The sequence below is a fragment of the Dermochelys coriacea genome, chromosome 7 (genome assembly GCF_009764565.3).
Source record: "Dermochelys coriacea isolate rDerCor1 chromosome 7, rDerCor1.pri.v4, whole genome shotgun sequence".
NCBI lineage: Eukaryota > Metazoa > Chordata > Testudines > Dermochelyidae > Dermochelys > Dermochelys coriacea.
This window is the reverse complement of record NC_050074.1, coordinates 74,386,888-74,405,714: the sequence shown is the minus strand read 5'-3', so window position 1 is coordinate 74,405,714 and position 18,827 is coordinate 74,386,888. Positions and strand designations below refer to the sequence as shown.

At 40.6% G+C, this 18,827-nt stretch overlaps 1 protein-coding gene across 6 annotated transcripts in view; it reads right to left on the bottom strand.

Annotated features, from left to right (window-relative positions):
- The window catches only part of GRID1 (glutamate ionotropic receptor delta type subunit 1), an 857,119-nt gene that overhangs the window by 205,193 nt on the left and 633,099 nt on the right, over positions 1-18,827 (bottom strand). The gene's annotated exons all lie outside the window — the stretch shown is intronic.

The window sequence follows — 18,827 nt, the reverse complement described above, 5'->3', positions numbered from 1 at the left end:
TCCCTAGTTTACTTAAGAGAATGTCGTGGGATTGTGCCAAAAGCCTTACTGAAATCAAGATATGTCATGTCTGCTTCCCCGCATCCACTAGGCCAGAAACCCTGTCAAAAAAAGGAAATTACGTTGATTTGTCATGACTTGTTCTAGACAAATTCATGTTGGCTATTCCTTATACCCAATTATCTCTATAAATTGATTGTTTAATAATTTATTCCATTATCTTTCCAGGTATCAAAGTTAGACGGACTGGTCTATAATTTCCAAAGTCCTCTTTGTTCTCCTTTTAAAAGGCAGGTACTACATTCACCCTTCTTCATTTCTCTAGATCCTCACCCGTCCATGAGTTCTTAAAAATAATTGCTAATGGTTCAGAGATTGTATAGTAGGATGAATTTTATCAGGCCCTAGTGACTTGAATACCTTTGACTTATCTAAATATTCTTTAGATCTTAGTTCTTTCCCTGCGTTGGCTTGTGCTCCTTCCCCTTTGTTGTTAATATTGAATTGAGTATTTGATCACCATTAACCTTTTCTTTAAGACTGAAGTAAAATAGACATTAAACAGCTCAGCCTTTTTTGATGTCATCAGTTATTAGCTCTCCTTCTCCACTAAGCAAAGGACCTATACTTTCCTTCATCTTTCTCTTGTTGCTAATATATTTAAAGAACCTCTTCTTATTGCCTTTTACATGCCTTTGCCTTTCTGATTTTGTCCCTACATGCTTGTGCTATTCTTTTGTACTCCTCCTTGGCAATTCAGACACATGTCCACCTTCTTTTGATTCTTTTTTAATTGTTCAGGTTATTAAAGAGCTCCTGGTGGCCTTTTAATATTCTTCCTATCTTTTCTTCGCATCGGAATAGTTTGCAGTTGTGCCTATAATATTTCCTCCTTGAAAAATTGCCAGCTCTCCTGAACTCCTTTTTTCCTTAGATTTTCTTCCTCTTTCTTTTGCATCAGGATAGGTTGATGTTATGCCTTTATTATTATCTCTTTGAGAAACTGCCAGCTCTCCTGAACTTTTCCCCTTAGATTTTCTTCTCTGGTGGGACCTTACATACCAGTTCGGTCATTCTCTTAAAGTCTGTTTTTTTTTAAGTCCATTGTCCTTATTTTGATGCTCCCACTCCTTCCTTTCCTTAGAATCAAGAAATCTACCATGTCATGATCACTTTCACCATATTGCCTTCCACCTTCACATTCACTATCAATTCCTCCCTGCTGGTCAGAATCAAGTCTAAAATAATTGCCCCCTCATTACTACTTCCACTTTCTGATACAAAAAGTTGTCTCCAATACATTCCAAGTGTCTACTATAGACCACCAAATCACAAAAAGGAGGTGGATGAGGCATTTCTAGAACAAATAACAGAAATATCAAAAACACAAGATCTTGTTGTAATGGAGGACTAACTATTCAGACATCTGTTGAGAAATTAATATGGCAATACTCAATATTTTTTCCGATATAAATAACAATTCAACATTTACAGTAAAATGAATGTCAGTATGCAATGTAAATCTTATGCATTATGCCTTCTCAGATTTCTTTATAAAGAATAGTTTAGGTTCAACTTCAAGCTGCTTCAGCAAGTTAGGTTTCATGTTATAGGGTGTAAGCAAAATTCAGGTCTTGCTGTTTTGTAGGAACAATAGACAATACCTATAGTATTATATAAATGCTTTCTAACAGACAAGTAGCACACAATAGTGAAGAATAATTCTGTCAGCCCCATTTTCTCTTTTAAAGTGACTAACAATGATGATGGGTGGCTTAATGACAACATTGACAGCTGAAGTCCTATACATCCACAGAACAAGTATGGAATGGCATCGACCCTGATGTGCAGGGACCAACTGCTGGGATGGGGGCAGGTCAGTCTCCATTACTATTCAGTCCTGGATAGGGGTGAAAGTAATAATAAATTCTTACTGGTACGGGGCCAGCTTTGGGGCAGGGCCTCAGGGTCAGCCTCCCCCAGCCAACCCATCCACGCTGCCTGGCCCCCACCGCTTGGGGCCTTTTTAAATTGCCGGCCCTGGGGCAGCTGCCCTTTTGCCCCCCACTCCTCTGTCAGCGGCCCGAGGGTCAAAAGGGGCAATGACGTTAAAACACTGCCGGTAGGGTCCGTACCACCAGGGCCACTGATGGGAGAGGAAGAGGGGCAGGGATGTTAAAGCGCTGCTGTGGCAGCGCTTTAATGTGGGCTGCGTAGGGGCTGGTACCGGCTTCTTACCGGTACGCCATACCAGGTCACTTTCACCCCTGGTCTTGGAGTTTTCCAAGTCCCACTCTGAAGTAGTATAGCAAAAATGTCAATGCTGAGGCCACACCCTTTTAGTCACTACTAATCTGGCTATAAATCCCTGACCTACGTGAAAGGTTACGTAACCCATTACCCATCTTTTCATCTATTCAGATCTATTCTGTCCCTTAAACCCTTCCAAACTGCTGTCTGGTTAAATACAAGGGAAAGACACTAATCTTCCAGTCCTCAAACAGGTTCACTTTCTAATCCATTTCTACAAAAAATACTCTTCTCACACCCCAAATAAATACGCACATAAATAAATTTTAAACAGAACTGAGGACCTGCTCATCATAACCAAAGCAGAACGTGTTTCAGATTTACTAGTAGTTACAAGGGAAGGCTGTTTCAATCAAATAGCAGAGAACACAATACTTGCTTTCACTTATTCTGGAATTCAAAGACCCTTCCTGCACATAGAAGGAAACAGTATTTCCCTTCCACTCCACTGCATGGACATAGCACCTACATGTCTTCTGTGTACTGGTTAAACGATAATTCCCTCAAATAGCTTTGAAACAAAACCAGACCTTGAGAAACACCCAATAGATATACAAAGCCAAATTCTGCCCTCAGGAACGTTCACCCAGCTCCCACTGACGATAGTGAAGTCAGTTGAACAGAATTTAGTCCACTCAATCTGTTTGCTTTAAAACCTGTTACCAACAACCATTTTGTGTATATACCTATCCTCTCCCCTGAACACACATGCCAAATTCTGCCCTCAGTTACATCTATTCAATCCCGCCAATTTTATTCATAAACTTGTAAAGAACTAAGTGAGGCTAAAGGTCAGTCAAAACACTGTATATTTCATTCTCACAGACACATACCATTGACAGACTCATACGCACACACACACACACTCACACACACACACATATTTTTCTTTCACTGATTTTTTCCCCTCTCTAATGTTTGTTAAATTTATTTAGCATTTCAGCTAAAAACATTGTCATAAATATAAAGGGAAGGGTAAACACCTTTAAAATCCCTCCTGGCCAGAGGAAAAACCCTTTCACCTGTAAAGGGTTAAGAAGCTAAGATAACCTCGCTGGCACCTGACCACAATGACCAATGAGGAGACAAGATACTTTCAAAGCTGGGGGGGGGGGGGAACAAAGGGTTCTCTCTGGGTGATGTTTTTGCTGGAACCAGAGCAGGAATGCAGGTCAGAACTCCTGTAAAAAGTCAGTAAGCAATCTAGTTAGATATGCGTTAGATTCTGTTTTGTTTAAATGGCTGATAAAATAAGTTGTGCTGAATGGAATGTATATTCCTGTTTTTGTATCTTTTTGTAACTTAAGGTTTTGCCTAGAGGGATTCTCTATGTTTTGAATCTGGTTACCCTGTAAGATATTTACCATCCTGATTTTACAGAGGTGATTCTTTTACTTTTTCTTTAATTAAAATTCTTCTTTTAAGAACCTGATTGCTTTTCATTGTTCTTAAGATCCAAGGGTTTGAGTCTGTGTTCACCTACGCAAATTGGTAAGGATTTTTATCAAGCCTTCCCCAGGAAAGGGGGTGTAGCGCTTGGGGGGATATTTGGGGGGGAGACGTTTCCAAGTGGGCACTTCCCCTGTTCTTTTTGTAACACTTTGGTGGTGGCAGTGTTTAATCTAAGCTGGTAAGAATAAGCTTAGAGGGTCTTTCATGCAGGTCCCCACATCTGTACCCTAGAGTTCAGAGTGGGGAAGGAACCTTGACAAACATAGATGAGCTTCAGTCAGTCACAAAGCTCAGATCTGGATCCACATTTCCACAAAGCTTGTAGGAAAAGGTTTGAGATCCAGTATTGTGACTCAAACAAGTCTCAAGTTACAATAATATTACTTTTAGCCTTACCATGTGTAGAAATTTGTCAATAAGAATGACATCTTAAAAAGTATTACAGCAACAGGGTAGAAATAGATTTGATTGTTAATAGATTTGTCACCAGTTTTTCCCCTCTCCTAATAGTTTGCATGCTGGAAAAATATACTGTGATTTTATTTTAAAAAATTCAGTCCATCTAATTCAAATGATCTCCTCTAGTGTTTACAAAGTTAAGGACAAATGGGCTTTTGAAACCGACCCTTTCTCCACTGTCTAAAAAAATCTGCTTTTCTACTAACCTCAGGGAAACCCAAATTCATTACATATCATTTTCAATTCTTTTCATGAAACTGAAACATTTTAGCATTTGTAAGCATTGTAATTTTGTTTTTGTTTTTGCAAAAGAATGTAAACAATATACAGATTAACATTAGAATATCCATGTTTCTGAGTTTTCAGACAAATTGAAAGCAACAAAAAATATGAAATGAATAGGTTTTTAATTTTAAAATGTGTGTGTATTTGACTTATGATGTCTCATCTGATTTCTATTATCCTATCAATTTACGGAGGGACCTACAAGAGAAACCCATTATTGCTAATGAAATTTACCCACGCCTCAGTGGCAAAAACAACATATATATTGTATCATTTCTGCAGAATGACTTTAGAAAAACACGTCTTTGTTTTAACCCACTAATCTCTCACTGAGAGAAAAAAAATTCTGCCTCCTCTGACAGTTGATTTCAGTCTCAGTCACTGAGACTGAGATCCACTGTAAGAGGCTCCACGATTGACCAGTAAATTATAAAAGGGTTGTCAACACTCCTACACTCAAACTTGGAGATCAGCCACTAACAGTCCGATGGTGCAGTGGAACTAAGGCAGGCTCCCTGCCTGGTCTGGAGCTGGCGCTGTGCCGCTCCCGGAGGTGGGTGGCATATCCGGCAGCAACTCCTAGGTGGGGGGAAGGGGAAGGGGGTCTCAACGTGCTGCCTTTGCCTGCAGGCACCGCCCCCTCAGCTCCCATTGGCTGGGAACAGGGAACCACAGCCAATGGAGCTGTGGGGGCAGTGTCTGCAGACGGGTGCACCACGTGGAGCCACCTGTCCTTCCCACCCTCCAGGAGCTGCTGCCAGACATGCACGCCCTCTTCCTGGAGCAGTGCTGGGCCAGGGCAGGCAGAAAGCCTGCCTTAGCCCCACTGCACCACCGCCTGGGAGCCACCTGAGATAAGTGGTGCCTGGCCAGAGTCTGCATCCGGAACCCCTCCTCTACCCCAACCTCTGCCCCAGCTCTGAGCCCCCTACACCCAAACTCCTTCCCAGAGCCTGCACCTCCTCCTGCACCGCAACCCTGATCTCCCTCCCACACTCCACACCATCTCCTATACGCCAATCCCTCCCAGAGCCCTGAACCCCCTCCTGCACCCCAACCCTTTGCCCCAGCCCTGAGTCCCCCTGTACCCAAACTCCCTCCTAGAGCCCGCACATTCTCCTGTACTCGCCCCAGCCCCTTCCAGAGCCAGCACCCTGCACCCCCTTCTGCACCCAAACCTCCTGCCCCAGCCCCCTCCTCCACCCAAACCCGCTCCCAGAGCCCACACCCTGAACCGCCTCCAGCACACCAACCCCCGTCCTAGATTCAGCCCAGAGCCCTTCCCACAGTCCGAACCCCTCAGCCCCAGCCCAGGAAACCCCCCACCCCCCGCATCCCAACCCTTTGTCCCAGCACAGTGAAAGTGAGTGCTGGTGGGAGAGAGTGAGCAATGGAGGGAGGGGGGATGGAATGAGTAGGGCAGTGTCACACAGGGGTGTGGCCTCCGGGAAGGGGCAGGGCAGAGGGAAGGGCAAGGATGTTTGGGTTTGTGTGATTACTGTTATTTCTACATTTTCTTTGCGGTAGATCCTGGGTTTCCCTTAAATTCAAAAAGTGATCTTGTGCTTAAAAAGGTTGGAGATCACTGATCTATGGGTATTTAGCTTAAAAACTGAGTTCATACCAAAATACTTTAAGAAAAACAGATTAGTTTAACTATACACCCCCCCCCAATAAAATGTAGTCTAACTTTTGCTCTCTACTAGGACAGCACCTGTCAAAAAGCAGTCTTAAAAAAAAAGGGACCAAGGGGAAGTGTGGAGAGATATTCAGCCTCTTTGCTAAAAGCCCAACCAAGTTCATATTTTACATCCTGCCACACATCTGAAGCTTGGAATAATTTCCATAAAAACTAAACTAGAAATCAGGAGTTAAATCCAGATATTTACCTTATAATCAAAATGCTTCATTTTCCTATTAATCGTGTTTGCCACTGTCCATTTTTGAGCAATTTTTAAAATAAACTATTTATACCTCTGTATATGTTCACCAATATATACCTATGCACTGTGTAATTGATAGACAAATACTAAATGCACACAAAAATACATTTAAAATTCCTTAAAACTACAGTCAGAACTTTTCACTCACTTGCTTCTCCAAGTAAGTTCATGTAAGCATAGCCTGAGATCACAGAAGCATATTTAACATTACATAATAAGTTCTGCCACTGGGATTCTTTTAAGGGCTACAATAAATCCCTTGCCCATGCTTTCTGAAAGAACTGCAGACCAAGTTTATCTTCACGAACAAAGGTTACATAGTGGACATTGGCCTGGGCAATTCATGAGGCATCTCTGGGGATTGGTCCTGCTTTGAGCAGGGGTTTGACTAGATGACCTCCTGAAGTCCCTTCCAACCCTGATATTCTATGATTCTAAGGTTCCCAGTAGTTCTCAGACTTCTGACAGTCCTAGGTTATCTGGACCAAATTGATGTGTTAGTCAGTGTCTTAGCGGTAAGTACTGCCAGTCCACTGAGAGATCTTCGCTATGCTTGATACAATAAAAAATTATATTCAAAATGTACTGGACACCACAGAGATTGCACAGGATAAAGGCCTTATCCTCTGGTGCTTGTTGGTGCTCTAACAAAGAAAAATGAACCCTGGTGCATATGCTGCGGCACTGTCCAACTGTCAGGCAGCTGTGGCAAGAGTTACAACAGTGCTCAGCTTCAGCAGCCAAATCTCAGCTGAAAGTTATATTCTGGGTAATTTATCCACTAAACTGGGTTTAGCTCTGCCCGAAAAACTTTTGTTCTTGAGGGCTGCAGTGATCATCAAGAGCATGATTTTACAAAAAAATGGAATAGGAGATACCTCTGCCCAGAGTAGAGCAGTGATATTTGGATGGTCTGAGTCAGCAGCCAAAGAACAAAAACCTTAATGCTATAGAAAGCAATTATATGAATTGGGAGAAATGTGGACCCTATTTCTCGATATATTTGGACAAAAATATTGAGATGGCAGATCTCCACTTCACCCAACTTCTCCCCCTTTTCCTCTCTCACACCTATTCCCATTCCCTCCTTTCCTCCTCTCCCTATCTATGCATCTCTTCTCCTATTTTATTACTGTCCCCCCCCCCCGCCATCCTAAATTGTTATATCTATGTAGTATTGACTGGTTGTCTATTGTCTGGTCTTGCAACTTGTAAAATTGAATAATTCCATAATTCTATCTAATATCCTGTTAAGCAGGTGGTATTTGGAAACAGAAACAACTTGTACGTAATTTACTTTTTTGTACTTTTCATTGTCTCTTTCTTTATGAACCTCAATTTAAAAAAACACCACCAAAAAAACTGTTTCAGAAAAGGTTATTAAACTAAAGTCAGGTAAATATTTCTTGTTAGTTGTTAACCTCTGGAGTAGAAAATAAATGCTAAAGAAACAGAATAGGTGTGTCATTGTACAATAAGAATGGCCATACTAGGTCAGACCAAAGGTCCATCAAGCCCAGTTCCTGCCCTCTGACAGTGGCTAATGGCAGGTTCCCCAAAGGGAATGAACAGACAGGTTATCATCAAGTGATCCATGTCTTGTCACCCAATCCCCGCTTCTGGCAAACAGAGGCTAGGGACACCGTTCCTGCTCATCCTGGCTAATAGCCATGGATGGACCTATCTTCCATTAATATATCTAGCTCCCTTTTGAACCCCGTTATAGTATTGGCCTTCACAACACCCTCTGGCAAGGAGTTCCAGAGGTTGACAGTGCACCGAGTGAAAAAATACTTTTGTGTTTGTTTTAAACTTGCTACCTACTAATTTCATTTGGTGGCCCCTTGTCTTGTATTATGAGAAAGAGTAAATAACACTTCCCTATTAACTTTCTCTATACCACTCATGATTTTATAGACCTCTATCATATCCCCCTTTAGTCACCTCTTTTCTAAGCTAAAAAGTCTCATTCTTCTTAGTCTCTCCTCATACAGAAGCCATTCTATACCCCAATCATCTTTGTTGCCCTTTTCTGATCCTTTTCCAATTCCAATATTTCTTTTTTGAGACGGGGCAACCACATCTGCACACAGTATTCAAGATGTGGGCGTACCATGGATTTATATAGAGGCAATATGATATTTTCTGTCTTATTATCTATCCCTTTCTTGATGTTTCCCAACATTCTGTACACTTTTTTGACTGCCGCTGCACATTGAGTGGATGATTTCAGAGAACTGTCCACAATAACTCCAAGATCTCTTTCTTGAGTGGTAACAGCTAATTTAGACCCCATCTTTGTATATGTATAGTTGGGATTATATTTTCCAATGCGCATTATTTTGCATTTATCAACGTTAAATTTCATCTGCCATTTTGTTGCCCAGTCACCCAATTTTGTGAGATCCTTTTGTAGCTCTTCACAGTCTGCCTGGGACTTAACTATCTTGAGTAGTTTTGTATCATCTGCAAATTTTGCCACCTCACTGTTTACCCCTTTTTCCAGATCGTTTATGAATATGTTGAACAGGACTGGGCCCAGTACAGATCCCTGGGGGACACCACTATTTACCTCTCTCCATTCTGAAAACTGACCAATTATTCCTACACTTTGTTTCTTATCTTTTAACCAGTTACCGATCCATGAGAGAACCTTCCCTCTTATCCCATGACTGCTTATTTTGCTTAAGATAGCACAACAATGCATAGTGCAGAAATCCAACAGCAGCAGCAGCTTGGAGGCACCCTCAGGGTTTAACAATAAAGGCAAAATGTACATTTAAATTATTCCAAACTGCAGCAGGGCTGCTAGAGTTAATTTTGAATTGACATTTTCATTAGAAATTCAAACATTCAGGGTTTAATATCTCTGCCATTCCAAACTGCATCACCCTGAAACTTGGCAAGCAACTTCTCAACTTCAATACAATTTCTTTTTCCAAACCCAAATTGTTTTTAAAAGATTAAAGAGTTTAATTTTTTTTAAAAGCAATAAGGATTAAAATAGCAATCTTTTACCATTCTGATAAGGATTACCTAGCATAATTTTTATTGTTCATTAAAACCTGATTTTTCAGAGTACAGAAAGCCTTTACTATAGGTGTTGCTATTTCCTGCATTTGGGACTAGGGAAAAGGGGGCATAGAGTAATTGCAGGACTGAGCCACTTAGCAAAAAAATTGGTGACAGTCAATGCAGATTGGGTGGTTTGAAAAGTTAGTAGTGAGCTATGAGGTGAATTCCTAGCTCCACTGAAGTCAATGTCCAAGCTCCCACTGACTTTAATGGGACCATGATTTCATCCTTGAAGTCTTTCATCTCTCAGAAACTGATTCAAATATGCCCCAGATTAGTTGTGACTGGAAGTCATTGCTATCTCTCAGCTGTTTGGTAACCTACGTGGAACAAGTGAAGAGTTTCAGTTGAGATCTCCACAAAAATATGCATTTTTGGCATAAATTCAAGTGTGTTAACTTCACAAAAGCAAAGAAATAAGGGCCCTTTCACTACAAGAAAAGACAGGTGTTTTGCAGGTGAAAAGATGCATTCCCACCTGCTGGAGGGAAAACAAACAAATAAACAAAAACGGAAGCACACATCACTTGGGACTTTGGAATTAATAAGTAAGATATATCCTTTTTTTCCCCTTGGTCCTACTTTTACCATCCCTTTTAGAGGCCTCCAACTGATTGGTGCCAATGAGGTATCCTACAATAACCTTCTCATATACTTTAATCTATGTAAAATTAAATTTTCTGCCCTCAGTCTTTGTTGTAGTTACAATTGACTCTTTTTGCCATATTCTAGTCCAGCGTGTGTTAACTGCCACCAGGCTGCTGCCTCTCACTGTAAGGCCTGGTCTACACTAGGAATTCACATCAATATAGCTATGTTTAGGAAAAAAAACCCTCACCACATCCTTGAGAGACGTATAAATACCAACCTAACCCCCTGTGCACACAGCACTAGGTCAACAGAAGAATTCTTCTGTCAACCTAGCTACTGGCTCTCAGGGAGTTGGATTACCTATGCCAATCCCTCCCATCAGCATACGTTGTGTCTACACTAAAGTCCTACAGCAGTGCAGCTGCACCACTGTAGCAGTTTAAGAGTAGACATAACTGAATATAGGCCCTGAATAAACACATACTAAGAGGCAGTCCCTGCCCCAAAGAGTTTACACTCTGCACAGATGAGACAAACATTTATGTGGAAGTAAGGAAGTATGATTATCCTCATTTTACAGATAGCAAATTAAGGCATGACAAGTTTAAGTGACTTGCCGAAGGTCACACAAGAAGTTTGCAACAGAGTAGAGAATTGACCTGAGATCTCCCAGTTTAATGCCTTAGCAACAAAACCATCCTTCCTCATTAAAAGCTGGATTTTCTCTCTTGACCTGAGCAGCACCAAAAGGAGCACATCACAGCAGAGAATATACTTCTTTATCTTCACACAGACAGGAAAAAAGTAACCTATGTGTATTCAGAGATATGCTGTTGAAGGTCGAGAGACCTTTAACAATAAGCCACTTCGACAAGTGTCCAGTTTGACAGCACTTTTTTAATTATTATTTTGGGTATACCTACTATTGCATGGGCACACATCTGTGAACTTAACACAATTCTCTATTCCAGAGCTTAAACTAAAAACAAAGCCATGATTTACTATTTTGCACAGTAAACCTGCATTTACAAATTATCTCCCACTGTGTCATGGCTGCAGCTAATATTAAGCCTGCGGTTTGATTGTTTTAAATTGATTCCTACAGCAAGTTCCACATTTTCAAAATCAGCTAAAAAAACATAAAAGCCCCCAGAAAAACATGTAAGGATAGTACTAAAAACTGTAAGGATACCATGGTGAAAGATGCAACTCCATGAAGGATGGTTTTGTGGTTAAGGCCCTGGAGTATGACTCAGGAAATCTAGTGCCTTGCATAATGACAGGTTTCAGAGTAGCAGCCGTGTTAGTCTGTATTCGCAAAAAGAAAAGGAGTACTTGTGGCACCTTAGAGACTAACAAATTTATTAGAGCATAAGCTTTCAACAAGTGAGCTGTAGCTCACGAAAGCTTATGCTCTAATAAATTTGTTAGTCTCTAAGGTGCCACAAGTACTCCTTTTCTTTTTTCAGGAAATCTAGGTTCAATTCCAGTCTCTGAGATCTGGGTCAAGTTTCCCCAAGCTTTCTGTGCCTCAAATAGTAATTAGTATTATTAAAAAGTGCATGTTTAGAATAGGGCTGTCAAGCAATTAAAAAAAATAATCATGATTAATCGCACTGTTAATAATAGAATATCATTTATTTAAATATTCTGGATGTTTTCTACATTTTCAAATATATTGATTTCAATTACAACACAGAATACAAAGTGTAAAGTGCTCACTTTATATTTATTTTTTATTACAAATATTTCCACTGTAAAAAAACAAAAGAAAGAGTATTTTTCAATTCACCTAACACAAGTTCTGTAGTGCAATCTCTTTATTGTGAAAGTTTAACTTACAAATGTAGAATTATATACAAAAAAAATGCATTCAAAAATAAAACAATGTAAAATTTTAGAGCCTGAAAGTCCACTCTATCCTACTTTTTGTTCAGCCAATCGCTAAGATAAACAAGTTTGTTTACATTTGCAGGAGATAATGCTGCCCGCTTCTTGATTACAATGTCACCTGAAAGTGAGAACAGGCATTCTGATGGCACTGTTACAGCCGGTGTCGCAAGATATTTACATGCCAGCTGCACTAAAGATTCATATGTCCCTTCATGCTGCAACCACCATTCCAAAGGACATATGTCCATGCTGATGATGCTTGGTAAAAAAAATAATACCTTAATTAAATTTGTGACTAGACAAATTAGAGGATTGGGCCAAAAGAAATCTGATGAGGTTCAACAAGGACAAGTGCAGAGTCCTGCACTTAGGACAGAAGAATCCCATGCACCGCTACAGACTAGGGACCGAATGGCTAGGCAGCAGTTCTGCAGAAAAGGACCTCTGGGTTCCAGTGGCCGAGAAGCTGGATATGAGTCAACAGTATGCCGTTGTTGTGAAGAAGGCCAATGGCATTTTGGGATGTATAAGCAGAGGCATTGCCAGCAGATCGAGAGACATGATCATTCCCCTCTATTCGACATTGGTGAGGCCTCATCTGGAGTACTGTGTCCAGTTTTGGGCCACGCACTACAAGAAGGATGTGAAAAAATTGGAAAGCATCCAGTGCAGGGCAACAAAAATGATTAGGGGACTGGAACACATGACTTATGAGGAGATTGTTTAGTCTGCAGAAAAGAGTGAGGTGGGATTTGATAGCTACTTTCAATTACCTGAAAGGCGGTTCCAAAGGGGATGGATCTAGAATGTTCTTACTGGTAGCAGATGACAGAACAAGAAGTAATGGTCTCAAGTTGCAATGGGGGAGATTTAGGTTGATATTAGGAAAAACTTTTTCACTAGGAGGGTGGTGAAACACTGGAACACATTACCTAGGGAGGTGGTGGAATCTCCTTCCTTAGAGGTTTTTAAGGTCAGTCTTGACAAAGCCCTGGCTGGGATGATTTAGTTGGAGACTGGTCCTGCTTTGAGCAGGGGGTTGGACTAGATGACCTCTTGAGGTCCCTTCCAACCCTGATACTCTATGATTCTATGACTGAACTCCTTGGGGAAGAATTGTATGTCCCCTGCTCTGTTTTACCTGTATTCTGCCATATATTTTCTGTTATTGCAGTCTCGGATGATGAGCCAGCACATGTTCATGTTAAGAAAACTTTCACTGCAGATTTGACAAAACGCAAAGAAGTGCCTTCCAAATTCTGAGAGGGATGAGGTGTTGAGCATGCTTTCAGAAGTCTTAAAAGAGCAAAACTTCCATGCAGAAACTACAGAACCTGAACCACCAAAAAACAAATCAACCTTCTGCTGGTGGCATCTGACTCAAATAATGAAAATGAACTTGCGTTGATCCGCACTGTTTTGGATTGATATTGAACAGAACTCATCATCAGCAAGGAAGAAAAAATGATGATGAATGCATGTCCCCTGGAATGGTGGTTGAAGCATGAAGGGACATACGAATCTTTAGTGCATCTAGCATGTAAATATCTTGCGACACCAGCTGTAACAGTGTCATGAGAACACCTGTTCTCACATTCAGGTGACACTGTAAACAAGAAGCGGGCAGCATTATCTCCTGCAAATGTAAACAAACTTGTTTATCTTAGCGATTGGCTGAACAAAAAGTAGGACTGAGTGGACTTGTAAGTTCTGAGGTTTTACATGGTTTTGTTATTGAGTGCAGTTAGGTAATTTAAAAAAATCTACATTTGTAAATTGCACTTTTATAATAAAGAAATTGCACTACAGTACTTGTATGAGGTGAATTGAAAAATACAGTTTTATCATTTTTATAGCATAAATATTTGTAATAAAAAATAATATACACTTTGATTTCAATTGAAACACAGAATACAATATATATGAAAATGTGGACAAACATCCAAAATAGTTAATGCATTGCAATTGGTATTCTATGGACAGTGTGATTAAAACAGCGATTAATCGTGATTATTTTTTTGAGTTAATTGCGTTAGTTAACTGTGATTAGTCGACAGCCCTAGTATAGAAGTATAAGACTTCCTTTCTCCAGCCATTTTTCTGTCTAGATTATAAACTCATTAGGGTAGATGCTGTCATTCTTATTGTATATTTGTACTAGTGTCTGGCACAATGGAGCCCTGATTTTGGTTGCAGCCTCAAGGCATTTCTTTAATTCAACCAGCAACAATGAAGCTCCTGTTAATTTGTGACAAACTACAACAAAATATCCTGACACATGATACAGCAACTAGATTGTTCCTGACAGCATTCCTGTATAGTAGAAGTGCCCAGTCTTTGCAACACTGAGGGTCCCATTGACAATTTGCCAGGAACCCAAGGGCCTGGTAACTATTTATCTGAGGGCTGTGTTTTATGGTTCCATGGGCCACCATTGGCATTGAGGCCACACTTCAGGCATGCCCATTGTAAAACATGTAACATCATGAGATCCCGATAACCAGAACACTCAGAAGTGAATTCTTGCTACATGGCTAAGTGTTTGTCTTTCTCTTCAAAATTTAATCAAGCCAATTTCAATTACATCAAAGCCAAATATGCCCATTACTTTCTCTTCCCTGAATATGTCAGTACATATGCCAAAACAATTACACAGTGAGTCAACTGGCCAAATCACAAACTACAAAAACCACAAACTATCTGCAAAGTAGGGGAGGTGGTAGTGTTCTTTCCATGTATAAATGACTTAAAATCATAGAATATCAAGGTTGGAAGGGACCTCAGGAGGTCATCTAGTCCAACCACCCTGCTCGATGCAGGACCAATCCCCAATTTTTGCCCAGATCCCTAAATGGGCCCCTCAAGGATTGAACTCACAACCCTGGGTTTAGCAGGCCAGTGCTCAAACCACTGAACGATCCCTCCCCCACTTCTCACACTGAAGGAAGCTGCTCATAGTGCTACATCACATGCAGGGCACACAAATGTATTTTCAGCCAAACCACAACAAAAACCCCTTCCTCTTTCCAAAAATAAAATCCCCTCAGATATAACAGTACTCTATGGAACAAAGTACTGCCTCAACAAGTGGCTCTCAGTTTTACTCACTCTCTGATGCAATTAGTCTACTAAACGCTTCTCTTCCCAACCCCAAGCAACAATTTGGAAAAAAATAAAGAACAAAACAGAAAAAAATTCCATCTCTCTAAGGAATTACAAATCTCCCTCTCAGGTACATCAACAGCATAGTTATTATTCACTACCCATCTCTCTAAAAACAGCATTTATTCTTGCAGACACTGGCATAGAGCCACCAACACAGAGTACATATGAAATGAGGGGGAGAGAGATCTGTTGTGATTAGTATTTTCAGTGCTGGCCATCCTAACTGATGTCTGCCTTGTTTATACTGACAGCTTGCTGGAAAACTATGTGGCAATACAAAGCGCAGCCAATCACTCTGATGGCTTGCTGTGCCAAAGTATCTGATAGAGGGCTCTAGCCCATAATGAACCTCAAATGCAGGATGCTGCAGCACAAAGCTCAGCTGCACCTCTCGCAGACTGCAAACTCAACAATGGCATGTATTTAATGAGAGCGGCTTAACACTGCTTGGTGACGGCGCTTCTTTTTTTTTCTTCCTTGTCTAAATCCATGAGCTATAGTTTAAGTCATTTAGCGTGTCCATTTAACACAGCAATCAGCAAACAAAAACAGGTAGCCACAAGGGAACATTCAGCTACTTTGTGCTTTAGCAACTGGACGTTGGTACCAATTGAGCTGTGGAATGCTTTTGGTTACCCAAGAATGATATAGAACTATAAGCCCCCAGCTACACAAAGGACTCAGTCTAAACCATCTTGGGTAGATTGCCAAAAGAGAGATTTTTTTAAAAGCAAACACAAAAATACCTGTCAAGCAACGTGAATTCAACTGTAATAGCAAAAGCAGCAGCGAGAATTAAATGTGCCTTTGTGCAATTTAAGTTGTTTTTCTGCAATATTACTATTACTGATGGACCCTTCTGTTAAGGAAACAGAGAGGGGACAGGGATGCATTTACCATTCTCTCTCTCTCAAGCAAGGTGGGTCACAAGCTGTCTGCACCGATGGAAAGGCAAGCTAATGGAGAACTGCCTCCTCTTTGGACCTATTATCAGGAAGAGTTCTTCCTCTCTCATCCAGCAACTTAATGCTGACATGAATGTGTCTGAACTGAGAAATGCTGAAACTCAAGATCAGCACTGAATGACCATCTTGATTTAGCTCATGTATTTCAGCAATAGATCAGATCAAGGGAAAGGTAGGCTGAGTGAGATGAGGTGGCAGCCTAAGTCCATTGAGATACTCCAGTAAATGAGCTTACATTGCAATGGAGAACTGCTCCTGCTGTACTGATGAAAAGTGGATTCAGCTCAGATGGTTTAAAGGTTTTGTTCAGGTACTTATCTGAACCCTGTATCTGGAAATCAGTCTGGAAGACTTCCAATGATTCTGTCTTTATGTGCCTCTATTTTAGTATTTCAGTGCTTCCACGTCAGGCCGAAAGCCAGAAATGCTACAACTACATGACAAATTGTGTCTGCTGTGTTTGTAAACAAGTGGTAATGTGATGTAATTCTCCAATTTACATGCCACGTCTTGGAAGGAAATGGAAACGTCTTGGAAATGTAGAGAGACCAGAATATCAGTCACAATTCAATGTGTGGATCTGAAAGGGAATATTGCCTCAGGCCACATACATGATTGACACAGGGATGCAAACTGCTGTTTTGATTTCTCAGTGAACAAAGAATTGTGTACGGTAGTGTTAATGACAGATCTATATTAACAGCTACACTAACAAATAAATTGAAATATCTAATAATATACAATATATATATTATTGTTATATTATTATACAATAAATTGTATATTATACATAGGTCAACTGATTTAAATTTTGGTTTGCACACTTTTAGAGAGCAGGTGCTGACTAGTTAGATACTTATATTTAAACCAATGGAAATCACTGGATTGCACACATAGAGCCTGAGTTTGCCACTGCCTGTTTGTCCTGCAATCATTAACTTCTGTGGAAAGCAAGTGCAAAATCCCAGATCAGAAAAATAGTATTTTATGCACACTCTTCACAGTTGTAAATGACTCCATAAGTTATCAAGCAGTTTCAAACCAGGCCCATTGTTAATTTTTTCCCACTTAAAGAAGCAGATTTTTTTTTAAAGTTTTTGGCTTATGAAACATAATTTTGTGCAATGATTTAGGTCTGCTAATTTTTCTGAACCACTTTTGTCCATCCCTAGAACAGAGGTGCCTTTTCTATCATATGTCTGTACCCAGGGCGGTGCAACTTCTGAAACAGAAAGGTAGGAAGTCATTTCTACTTTAAGCTTGCTTTTTACCTGCCTTTGAAAACCCATTTCATCACTTCAGTTAACTGTGTCAACTGAGACAGCACCTGACTGAATTAGCTGCCAGTCGCTTCTTCCAGCAGGCTACATACTGTGCTCAAACATCACCTGCCCTAACCCCCAATTGTTCTCTGTTTCTTTTCATTAGTTCTTCCATTCAGCATCTCTCTCTAAAAATTCATGTCTTGGCTATCTGTCAGCTGACTTCTCCCTGCCTCTTTCAACAAGCAGAGGACTCATAGCCTACTCACCTGCTTGTACTGCACAAATGAAAGACAGAAACTTATCAGTATCAGCCAAAGTAGAAAGCAACAGCACACTGTTCCATAGCATGATTTTGCTTCTTTGGTTAATCAAGGCAATCCATGGCAGAGGCACATGTCCTTACAAAATTCACTATAGGTGTCTGTTGGCCTTTCTTTGAAAGTCCTTACCAGCTGCTTCCCTTATTCCAGGCACTGGTTAGAGTGAGCGATATGCCTCCCCCGCTACACCCACAGCTGTGATTTTTGTTCTGCATTGGGAGCTCTTATAAGCAGAATTACTTCCCTCACCATTACCTTCCACATCCTTCTGTGTGCCACTTATTAATACCTCTCCCTCCTTCTTCCCAAAACAAACCACTGGTTCATCTACACCACTACAGCTGAAATCGTAAACTTCAAATGATTTATTAATTCTGAGCATGTGATTTTTCTCAGCCTATTACAAACACAGAGAAAAACATATGATTTTTAGAGCCAAACCTATCCCTTCCCTACATCCAGATGATTGACTTAATTAACAAGTTAATATAAGAGAAACAACCTAAATTCCAGCCTAAGCCTTCTCCCCAGGTTTGGTTCCTCCTAAGACGCCTCTCTTCAAATTGCTCCATCTCAGATGCTGGAATCCTCTCTAAAGAGCCACCCCACACTGGAGCTGGTTGGGAATTTTTCAGCAAAATGGTTTTTCATCTCAACATGTCAATTCGCCAGAACTTTTCATGGAAATTTTCAACAGAAAGGTTTCTCAGGTCGTCCAGGATGGCATGTCTGAGGTATCTGGGTCTCCCATGTGCCAGGTGAGTGCCCTACTACCAGGCTATTTGCTATCTGAGTTCTCTCTCTCTCTCTCATTTTTCCTTCTGATGCAGAATGAAAACTATTTTCAAAATCTCATTGTTTTCACAAAACAGAGTTCTTTCTTTTCTGGCAAGCCCTATTCCCCACCTCCTTGATATCTAGGGCAGAGTTGACAATAAGACTCACTTTGCATCTTTCAAGGAGATTCAACACCTCCCATTGTGGTCAACCTACAGGACTATTCACCATCTCTCCCCACCCTCCATAATTATACACCTGGCTAGTTATACAAATGGTGAAAACATTTCCTCTTTCCACCAGTTTACAAAGATGTATGGCCTTTGT